The sequence below is a fragment of the Lithobates pipiens genome, unplaced genomic scaffold, assembly GCF_037356315.1.
Source record: "Lithobates pipiens isolate NorthernLeopardFrog02 unplaced genomic scaffold, aLitPip1_a1.2 Scaffold_28, whole genome shotgun sequence".
In the NCBI taxonomy this organism is placed as follows: Eukaryota; Metazoa; Chordata; class Amphibia; order Anura; family Ranidae; genus Lithobates; species Lithobates pipiens.
The window spans coordinates 164,566,036-164,578,092 of NW_027507789.1; the positions used below are offsets into that span (position 1 = coordinate 164,566,036).

General features: G+C 43.4%; 1 long non-coding RNA gene across 1 annotated transcript; it reads right to left on the reverse strand.

The window, feature by feature from the left end:
- Positions 1 to 263: 263 nt before the first annotated feature.
- LOC143934914 (uncharacterized) lies at positions 264 to 2,904 on the reverse strand. The gene is made up of 3 exons (XR_013263429.1): positions 2,751 to 2,904; positions 1,663 to 1,770; positions 264 to 405 (listed from the first exon to the last, which is right to left on the reverse strand). It is a non-coding gene; the product is annotated as an uncharacterized LOC143934914 (long non-coding RNA).
- Between the last annotated feature and the right edge of the window lie 9,153 nt (positions 2,905 to 12,057).

Sequence of the window (12,057 nt, forward strand, 5' to 3'; positions counted from 1 at the left end):
TCATAGAGCTATGAGATCATTGCTGTTACCCGGTCAGGCTGAGACTCGTTGTGTGGCTGCTGATAGGTGATTAGGTGAAGTCCAGGCAAGAAGTTGTTGACTCGGGAATCATCCAGAGAAGTGATGAAGGTGTTATGGGTGCCCCACCAACCATACGTGCCTGAAATCTGACCTACACGACAGTTTGAAAAAAAAAAGTTAGGTACAATTAAAAACAGACAGCAACACAGGAAATCCTACACAAGAAAAGACAGTACCTGAAACTGGCATACAGGTTTCATTCTGCACACACCAGCCAAAGGAGCGTGGGACATGGGAGAAGGTGGTAAGGTTGGAGCTGAACACCAGACATGATTGACAATCAGAGAGGAGTCTCGCCAGACCTAGGCAGCTCTTGTCTGGGCACTGCCAAAAAAACAGACACAGATTAGGGCAAAGATAAATATAGTAAGGTTCATACAACCACTACACTTGCATCAAGATGTAATCCAAAATCCAATCTAGGATTCCTTTATTCCACACTGGCCTCCACTGATTGAGGCAACTGAAACGTTTAATTGATCATTGCTCACTTGACTAAGTTTTGATTAAAGCAGACAAATGTCAGCATCAAATTAAAAAATAAACTCAGTACTCTACATTATTTAAACTTGCACTTAGGCCTCATTCACACCATGGTACAAAGACAGCATTTCTGCATGCGTTCTGCAAGGGCACAACAAAAACCAAAACAATGGTTTTCATTGTGCCCTGTTCACACCACACAGTGTGGATTTTTTCTGCAATGTGTATGCAGTTTTCTGCAGGGGAAAAGAACCGACATGACATCAACATTGGTGTGAATAGGGCACATAACACGCACATCGAAAACTGGTGTTAACATGCATAAAAACTGATGTAAACTGATGTCTCTGCAAGTGAAAAATGCACAGTTCTCCCATCAGTTTTCACACACTTATGGCGTGAACGAGCCCTTAAAGTGGAAATAAACCCTCCTATCATTTTCAGCCAAGGAAGCTGCCATCTTGGCCTCTATTTAATCTTCAGCTGCCATGATGCTGCACAAGTGATCAGTTATGACACCAGCCATTGGATGGTTTGACAGTTTGGTTGAGAGCACAATCAATGTGACAGTTACATTCCCAGCATATGCCAGAAATTTAAAGTGGTTGTAAACCCTTACAAACCACTTTGACCCACAGGTAAGCCTAGATTAAGGCTTACCTGTAGGTCCAAGAAATATCTCCTAAACCTACACGGACTACAGGGGACAGCGGTGACTTCGCTGGCTCCTGTGTCAGGTAATTGACACATAATGGGCTACTATGCGATGAATAGTAGCCCATTATGCTTTACCTTTGCAGGGAGACAAAGAGGAAGTAAACCCATCAGGGTTTACTTCCTCTTTAACCATTTTTTGAAACTGGGTTTACTTTCGCTTTAATAGATCCAACATTTCTGAGCTACCCAACTTCCTTTTTTATTTAACCTAATAAATACGTATTGAAAGTAATCCATTGGTCCAAACAAAAATTCCAGAAGATCATACAACTTGCCTCATATATATTATGCCACCACTAGAATTCACAACATGGCATTAGGTGACCAAATAATAACAAAACAAGTGAAAGACCATAAGGAAGAAAAAAACTGGTATCATACAATTTTGTTAGGCTGAGGGGTCTGGCAGCTCGTCTGACACCAGGAGCATTCTCGATCCTTGGAACAAATGGTCTCATCCGTGTACATGGAGCAGTAGTCTAGGTGATACTGTAAATCCAAAAAAATGGTAATTTATACAAATATGTGTATATATATATATATATATATATATATATATATATATATATATATATATTACATAGTTACATAGTTAGTAAGGTTGAATAAAGACACCAGTCCATCCAGTTCAACCTGAGTGAGTGACTAAAATTGTCCCTATCCCTGTACATTGCACACTCACATCGGTCCCTACCCTCAAGGAGCCCACAATCCAAGGTCCCCATTCATACACCAGGGCCAATTTAGGACAGAAGCCAATTAACCTACCTGCATGTCTTTGGATTGTGGGAGGAAACCAGAGTACCCGGAGGAAACCCACGCAGGCACAGGGAGAACATGCAAACTCCAGGCAGGTAGTGTCGTGCTTGGGATTTGTGGTTGGTGGTTCAATCAGGATAAAGCAACTCCTTTACAGTAGTAATGATCTGCAGTGCTCACCTGAGAGATGGTGGTTCAATCAGGATAAAGCGACTCCATTTGGGTAGTAATGGTCTGGAGTGCTCACCTGAGAGGTGGTGGTTCAATAAGGATAAAGCGACTCCTTTTCGGTAGTAATGTCTGGAGTGCTCACCTGAGAGGTGGTGGTTCAATCAGGATGAAGCGACTCCATTTCGGTAGTAATGCTCTGGAGTGCTCATCTGAGAGGTGGTGGTTCAATCAGAATGAAGAGACTCCATTTTGGTAGTAATGGTCTGGAGTGCTCACCTGAGAGGTGGTGGTTCAATCAGGATAAAGCAACTCCTTTACGGTAGTAATGGTCTGGAGTGCTTACCTGAGAGGTGGTGGCTCAATCAGGATGAAGTGACTCCTTTTCAGTAGTAATGGTCTGAAGTATATTTTTTTCTAAGCATTTTCTACTTTTAGCAGAAAATAACAAAAAATATAGATACTGGTATGCATACCCCATGATGTTTTCAGGGCACCTGGAAAGAAGGGTGTTACACTATGGTGGGTGTTGTTCAGCATACCTGTCTCCGGGGGAGAGCGGCTCTGGTTTTCTGCCTCCTCCTGTCTCCTCCGAAGTTGTTCTGTGAGCAATTTGAGCCTCTCCGCCTTCCTGACGGGATCGCCTTCCGCGGGACCGACGTCATGATGGCATGGTGGTGGTGACTGATGCCGGTGTACCTGAAAAAAATAAAAATGTTTAATAGAGATAATAATAATAGCAATATATACAATAATAGTACGATAGCAAAATATTTTAATAAAAAACACTGATAATCGCAGGAGACACAGTCTGACAATGTGATTCGGTCAGCTCCCAATACAGTAATGTTTTCAAACAACTGAAGTCCGGTTTGAACCGATTTGCAGCTCACTGTGACATCACACACCTCATACCGGCCGCCACATTTCAGGCTTGGAAACTGATAGATTTTATATTTAATTAAACAATACTATGGTCATTTTAGTGACTGGGTATACTGGCCATAATTCTCAGTATCTGTTCTTATTCTGTATGCATGGACTCTCCACAGTACCACTTCTCTTGTCCTGTATGCTGGGTGTTTTTTTCAGTACCATACTTACCTAGGTGGATGTTGTATCTGCCCCTCGGCGCCTCTACACTGAGAACCAATCGATCAAACACTGCTGATCGCTCAGCGCTTCCTTTTCTGGAGTAATGCTCTGGAGTGCTCACCTGAGAGATGGTGGTTCAATCAGGATAAAGCGACTCCTTTTCGCTAGTAATGGTCTGGAGTGCTCACCTGAGAGGTGGTGGTTCAATCAGGATAAAGTGACTCCTTTTCAGAAGTAGTGGTCTGGAGTGCTCACCTGAGAGGTGGTGATTCAATCAGGATGAAGCGACTCCTTTTCGGTAGTAGTGGTCTGGAGTGCTCATCTGAGAGGTGGTGGTTCAATCAGGATAAAGCAACTCCTTTAGGGTAGTAATGGTCTGGAGTGCTCACCTGAGAGGTGGTGGCTCAATCAGGATGAAGCGATTCCTTTTCAGTAGTAATGGTCTGAAGTATATTTTTTTCTAAGGATTTTCTACTTTTAGCAGAAAATAACAAAAAATATAGATACTGGTATGCATACCCCATGATGTTTTTAGGGCACCTGGAAAGAAGGGTGTTACACTATGGTGGGTGTTGTTCAGCATACCTGTCTCCGGGGGAGAGCGGCTCCGGTTTTCTGCCTCCTCCTGTCTCCTCCGAAGTTGTTCTGTGAGCAATTTGAGCCTCTCCGCCTTCCTGACGGGATCGCCTTCCACGGGACCGACGTCATGATGGCATGGTGGTGGTGACTGATGCCGGTGTACCTGAAAAAAATAAAAATGTTTAATAGAGATAATAATAATAATAGCAATATATACAATAATAATACCATAGCAAAATATTTTAATAAAAAACACTTATATTCGCAGGAGACACAATCTGACAATGTCACTCGGTCAGCTCCCAATACAGTAATGTTTTCAAACAACCGAAGTCCGGTTTGAGCCGATTTGCAGCTCACTGTGACATCACACACCTCATGCCAGCCGCCACATTTCAGGCTTGGAAACTGATAGATTTTATATTTAATTAAACGATACTATGGTCATTTTAGTGACTGGGTATACTGGGCATAATTCTCAGTATTTGTTCTTATTCTGTATGCATGGACTCTCCACAGTACCACATCTCTTGTCCTGTATTCTGGGTGTTTTTTTCAGTACCATACTTACCTAGGTGGATGTTGTATCTGCCCCTCGGCGCCTCTACACTGAGAACCAATCGATCAAACACTGCCGATCGCTCAGCGACTCCTTTTCTGGAGTAATGCTCTGGAGTGCTCACCTGAGAGATGGTGGTTCAATCAGGATAAAGCAACTCCTTTTCGCTAGTAATGGTCTGGAGTGCTCACCTGAGAGGTGGTGGTTCAATCAGGATAAAGTGACTCCTTTTCAGAAGTAGTGGTCTGGAGTGCTCACCTGAGAGGTGGTGATTCAATCAGGATGAAGCGACTCCTTTTCGGTAGTAGTGGTCTGGAGTGCTCATCTGAGAGGTGGTGGTTCAATCAGGATAAAGCAACTCCTTTAGGGTAGTAATGGTCTGGAGTGCTCACCTGAGAGGTGGTGGCTCAATCAGGATTAAGCGATTCCTTTTCAGTAGTAATGGTCTGAAGTATATTTTTTTCTAAGGATTTTCTACTTTTAGCAGAAAATAACAAAAAATATAGATACTGGTATGCATACCCCATGATGTTTTTAGGGCACCTGGAAAGAAGGGTGTTACACTATGGTGGGTGTTGTTCAGCATACCTGTCTCCGGGGGAGAGCGGCTCCGGTTTTCTGCCTCCTCCTGTCTCCTCCGAAGTTGTTCTGTGAGCAATTTGAGCCTCTCCGCCTTCCTGACGGGATCGCCTTCCACGGGACCGACGTCATGATGGCATGGTGGTGGTGACTGATGCCGGTGTACCTGAAAAAAATAAAAATGTTTAATAGAGATAATAATAATAATAGCAATATATACAATAATAATACCATAGCAAAATATTTTAATAAAAAACACTTATATTCGCAGGAGACACAATCTGACAATGTCACTCGGTCAGCTCCCAATACAGTAATGTTCTCAAACAACCGAAGTCCGGTTTGAGCCGATTTGCAGCTCACTGTGACATCACACACCTCATGCCAGCCGCCACATTTCAGGCTTGGAAACTGATAGATTTTATATTTAATTAAACGATACTATGGTCATTTTAGTGACTGGGTATACTGGGCATAATTCTCAGTATTTGTTCTTATTCTGTATGCATGGACTCTCCACAGTACCACATCTCTTGTCCTGTATTCTGGGTGTTTTTTTCAGTACCATACTTACCTAGGTGGATGTTGTATCTGCCCCTCGGCGCCTCTACACTGAGAACCAATCGATCAAACACTGCCGATCGCTCAGCGACTCCTTTTCTGGAGTAATGCTCTGGAGTGCTCACCTGAGAGATGGTGGTTCAATCAGGATAAAGCAACTCCTTTTCGGTAGTAATGGTCTGGAGTGCTCACCTGAGAGGTGCTGGTTTAATCAGGATAAAGCGACTCCTTTTCGAAAGTAGTGGTCTGGACTGCTCACCTGAGAGGTGGTGATTCAATCAGGATGAAGCAACTCCTTTTCAGTAGTAGTGGTCTGGAGTGCTCACCTGAGAGGTGGTGGTTCAATCAGGATAAAGCAACTCCTTTAGGGTAGTAATGGTCTGGAGGGCTCACCTGAGAGGTGGTGGCTCAATAAGGATGAAGCGACTCCTTTTCAGTAGTAATGGTCTGAAGTATACTTTTTTCTAAGCATTTCCTACTTTTAGCAGAAAATAACAAAAAATATAGATACTGGTAAGCATACCCCATGATGTTTTCAGGGCACCTGGAAAGAAGGGTGTTACACTATGGTGGGTGTTGTTCAACATACCTGTCTCCGGGGGAGAGCGGCTCCGGTTTTCTGCCTCCTCCTGTCTCCTCCGAAGTTTTTCTGTGAGCAATTTGAGCCTCTCCGCCTTCCTGACGGGATCGCCTTCCACGGGACCGACGTCATGATGGCATGGTGGTGGTGACTGATGTCGGTGTACCTGAAAAAAATAAAAATGTTTAATAGAGATAATAATAATAATAATAATAATAATAACAACAATATATAGAATAATAATAATACGATAGCAAAATATTTTTAATAAAAAACACTTATATTCGCAGGAGACACAATTTGACAATGTCACTCGGTCAGCTCCCAATACAGTAATGTTTTCAAACAACTGAAGTCTGCTTTAAACCGATTTGCAGCTCACTGTGACATCACACACCTCATACCAGCCTCCACATTTCAGGCTTGGAAACTGATAGATTTTATATTTAATTAAACAATACTATGGTCATTTTAGTGACTGGGTATACTGGGCATAATTCTCAGTATCTGTTCTTATTCTGTATGCATGGACTCTCCACAGTACCACTTCTCTTGTCCTGTATGCTGGGTGTTTTTTTCAGTACCATACATACCTAGGTGGATGTTGTATCTGCCCCTCGGTGCCTCTACATTGAGAACCAATCGATCAAACACAGCCGATCGCTCAGCGACTCCTTTTCTGGAGCAATGCTCTGGAGTGCTCACCTGAGAGATGGTGGTTCAATCAGGATAAAGCGACTCCTTTTCGATAGTAATGGTCTGGAGTGCTCACCTGAGAGGTAGTGGTTCAATCAGGATAAAGCGACTCCTTTTCGGAAGTAGTGGTCTGGAGTGCTCACCTGAGAGGTGGTGGGTCAATCAGGATGAAGCGACTCCTTTTCGGTAGTAGTGGTCTGGAGTGCTCACCTGAGAGGTGGTGATTCAATCAGGATGAAGCGACTCCTTTTCGGTAGTAGTGGTCTGGAGTGCTCACCTGAGAGGTGGTGGTTTAATCATGATAAAGCAACTCCTTTAGGGTAGTAATGGTCTGGAGTGCTCACCTAAGAAGTGGTGGCTCAATCTGGATGAAGCGACTCCTTTTCAGTAGTAATGGTCTGAAGTATATTTTTTTCTAAGCATTTTCTACTTTTAGCAGAAAATAACAAAAAATATAGATACTGGTATGCATACCCCATAATGTTTTCAGGGCACCTGGAAAGAAGGGTGTTACACTATGGTGGGTGTTGTTCAGCATACCTGTCTCCGGGGGAGAGCGGCTCCGGTTTTTTGCCTCCTCCTGTCTCCTCCAAAGTTGTTCTGTGAGCAATTTGAGCCTCACCGCCTTCCTGATGGGATTGTCTTCCACGGGACGGACGTCATGATGGCATGGTGGTGGTGACTGATGCCGGTGTACCTGAAAAAAATAAAAATGTTTAATAGAGATAATAATAATAATAATAATAGCAATATATAGAATAATAATAATACGATAGCAAAATATTTTAATAAAAAACACATATTCGCAGGAGACACAATCTGACAATGTCACTCGGTCAGCTCCCTATACAGTAATGTTTTCAAACAACTGAAGTCCGGTTTGAACCGATTTGCAGCTCACTGTGACATCACACACCTCATACCTGCCGCCACATTTCAGGCTTGGAAACTGATAGATTTTATATTTAATTAAACGATACTATGGTCATTTTAGTGACTGGGTATACTGGGCATAATTCTCATTATCTGTTCTTATTCTGTATGCATGGACTCTCCACAGTACCACTTCTCTTGTCCTGTATGCTGGGTGTTTTTTTCAGTACCATACTTACCTAGGTGGATGTTGTATCTGCCCCTCGGCGCCTCTACATTGAGAACCAATCGATCAAACACAGCCGATCGCTCAGCGACTCCTTTTCTGGAGTAATGCTCTGGAGTGCTCACCTGAGAGATGGTGGTTCAATCAGGATAAAGCGACTCCTTTTCGGTAGTAATGGTCTGGAGTGCTCACCTGAGAGGTGGTGGTTCAATCAGGATAAAGCGACTCCTTTTCGGAAGTAGTGATCTGGAGTGCTCACCTGAGAGGTGGTGATTCAATCAGGATGAAGCGACTCCTTTTCGGTAGTAGTGGTCTGGAGTGCTCACCTGAGAGGTGGTGGTTCAATCAGGATAAAGCAACTCCTTTAGGGTAGTAATGGTCTGGAGTGCTCACCTGAGAGGTGGTGGCTCAATACGGATGAAGCAACTCCTTTTCAGTAGTAATGGTCTGAAGTATATTTTTTTCTAAGCATTTTCTACTTTTAGCAGAAAATAACAAAATATATAGATACTGGTATGCATACCCCATGATGTTTTCAGGGCACCTGGAAAGAAGGGTGTTACACTATGGTGGGTGTTGTTCAGCATACCTGTCTCCGGGGGAGAGCGGCTCCGGTTTTCTGCCTCCTCCTGTATCATCCGAATTTGCTCTGTGAGCAATTTGAGCCTCTCCGCCTTCCCGATGGTATTGTCTTTCACGGGACCGACATCATGATGGCATGGTGGTGGTGACTGATGCCGGTGTCCCTGAAAAAAATAAAAATGTTTAATAGAGATAATGATAATAATAGCAATATATAGAATATTATTATGATAGCAAAATATTTTAATAAAAAACACTTATATTAGCAGGAGACACAATCTGACAATGTCACTCGGTCAGCTCCCAATACAGTAATGTTTTCAAACAACCGAAGTCCGGTTTGAACCGATTTGCAGCTCACTGTGACATCACACACCTCATACCAGCCGCCACCTTTCAGGCTTGGAAACTGATAGATTTTATATTTAATTAAACGATACTATGGTCATTTTAGTGACTGGGAACACTGGGCATAATTCTCATTATCTGTTCTTATTCTGTATGCATGGACTCTCCACAATACCACTTCTCTTGTCCTGTATGCTGGGTGTTTTTTTCAGTTCCATACTTACCTAGGTGGATGTTGTATCTGCCCCTCGGCGCCTCTACACTGAGAACCAATCGATCAAACACTGCCGATCGCTCAGCGACTCCTTTTCTGGAGTAATGCTCTGGAGTGCTCACCTGAGAGATGGTGGTTCAATCAGGATAAAGCGACTCCTTTCGGTAGTAATGGTCTGGAGTGCTCACCTGAGAGGTGGTGGTTCAATCAGGATAAAGCGACTCCTTTTCGGAAGTAGTGGTCTGGAGTGCTCACCTGAGAGGTGGTGATTCAATCAGGATGAAGCGACTCCTTTTCGGTAGTAGTGGTCTGGAGTGCTCATCTGAGAGGTGGTGGTTCAATCAGGATAAAGCAAATCCTTTAGGGTAGTAATGTCTGGAGTGCTCACCTGAGAGGTGGTGGCTCAATAAGGATGAAGCGTCTCCTTTTCAGTAGTAATGGTCTGAAGTATATTTTTTTCTAAGCATTTTCTACTTTTAGCAGAAAATAACAAAAAATATAGATACTGGTATGCATACCCCATGATGTTTTCAGGGGCACTTGGAAAGAAGGGTGTTACACTATGGTGGGTATTGTTCAGCATACCTGTCTCCGGGGGAGAGCGGCTCCGGTTTTCTGCCTCCTCCTGTCTCCTCCGAAGTTGTTCTGTCAGCAATTTGAGCCTCACCGCCTTCCTCATGGGATCGCCTTCCACGGGACCGATGTCATGATGGCATGGTGGTGGTGACTGATGCCTGTGTACCTGAGAAAAATAAAAATGTTTAATATAGATAATAATAATAGCAATATATACAATAATAGTACGATAGCAAAATATTTTAATAAAAAACACTGATAATCGCAGGAGACACAGTCTGACAATGTGATTCGGTCAGCTCCCAATGTAGTAATGTTTTTAAACAACTGAAGTCCGGTTTGAACCGATTTGCAGCTCACTGTGACATCACACACCTCATACCAGCCGCTACATTTCAGGCTTGGAAACTGATAGATTTTATATTTAATTAAACGCTACTATGGTCATTTTAGTGACGGGGTATACTGGGCATAATTCTCAGTATATGTTCTTATTCTGTATGCATGGACTCTCCACAGTACCACTTCTCTTGTCCTGTATGCTGGGTGTTTTTTTCAGTACCATACTTACCTAGGTGGATGTTGTATCTGCCCCTCAGCGCCTCTACACTGAGAACCAATTGATCAAACACTGCCGATCGCTCAGCGACTCCTTTTCTGGAGTAATGCTCTGGAGTGCTCACCTGAGAGATGGTGGTTCAATCAGGATAAAGCGACTCCTTTTCGGTAGTAATGGTCTGGAGTGCTCATCTGAGAGGTGGTGGTTCAATCAGGATAAAGCGACTCCTTTTCGGAAGTAGTGGTCTGGAGAACTCACCTGAGAGGTGGTGATTCAATCAGGATGAATCGACTCCTTTTCGGTAGTAGTGGTCTGGAGTGCTCACCTGAGAGGTGGTGGTTCAATCAGGATAAAGCAACTCATTTAGGGTAGTAATGGTCTGGAGTGCTCACCTGAGAAGTGGTGGCTCAATCAGGATGAAGCGACTCCTTTTCAGTAGTAATGGTCTGAAGTATATTTTTTTCTAAGCATTTTCTACTTTTAGCAGAAAATAACAAAAAATATAGATACTGGTATGCATACCCCATGATGTTTTCAGGGCACCTGGAAAGAAGGGTGTTACACTATGGATGGTGTTGTTCAGCATACCTGTCACCGCGGGAGAGCGGCTCCGGTTTTCTGCCTCCTCCTGTCTCCTCCAAAGGTTTTCTGTGAGCAATTTGAGCCTCACCGCCTTCCTGATGGGATTGTCTTCCACGGGACCGACGTCATGATGGCATGGTGGTGGTGACTGATGCCGGTGTACCTGAAAAAAAGTAAAAATGTTTAATAGAGATAATAATAATAATAGCAATGTATACAATAATAATACGATAGCAAAATATTTTAATAAAAAACACTGATATTCGCAGGAGACACAAACTGACAATGTCACTCGGTCAGCTCCCAATACAGTAATGTTTTTCAACAACTGAAGTCCGGTTTTAACCGATTTGCAGCTCACTGTGACATCACACACCTCATACCAGCCGCCACCTTTCAGGCTTGGAAACTGATAGATTTTATATTTAATTAAACGATACTATGGTCATTTTAGTGACTGGGAATACTGGGCATAATTCTCATTATCTGTTCTTATTCTGTATGCATGGACTCTCCACAGTACCACTTCTCTTGTCCTGTATGCTGGGTGTTTTTTTCAGTACCATACTTACCTAGGTGGATGTTGTATCTGCCCCTCGGCGCCTCTACATTGAGAACCAATCGATCAAACACAGCCGATCGCTCAGCGACTCCTTTTCTGGAGTAATGCTCTGGAGTGCTCACCTGAGAGATGGTGGTTCAATCAGGATAAAGCGACTCCTTTTCGGTAGTAATGGTCTGGAGTGCTCACCTGAGAGGTGGTGGTTCAATCAGGATAAAGCGACTCCTTTTCGGAAGTAGTGGTCTGGAGTGCTCACCTGAGAGGTGGTGATTCAATCAGGATGAAGCGACTCCTTTTCGGTAGTAGCGGTCTGGAGTGCTCACCTGAGAGGTGGTGGTTCAATCAGGATAAAGCAACTCCTTTAGGGTAGTAATGGTCTGGAGTGCTCACCTGAGAGGTGGTGGCTCAATAAGGATGAAGCGACTCCTTTTCAGTAGTAATGGTCTGAAGTATATTTTTTTCTAAGCATTTTCTACTTTTAGCAGAAAATAACAAAAAATATAGATACTGGTATGCATACCCCATGATGTTTTCAGGGCACCTGGAAAGAAGGGTGTTACACTATGGTGGGTGTTGTTCAGCATACCTGTCTCCGGAGGAGAGCGGCTCCGGTTTTCTGCCTCCTTCTGTATCATCCGAATTTGCTCTGTGAGCAATTTGAGCCTCTCCGCCTTCCTG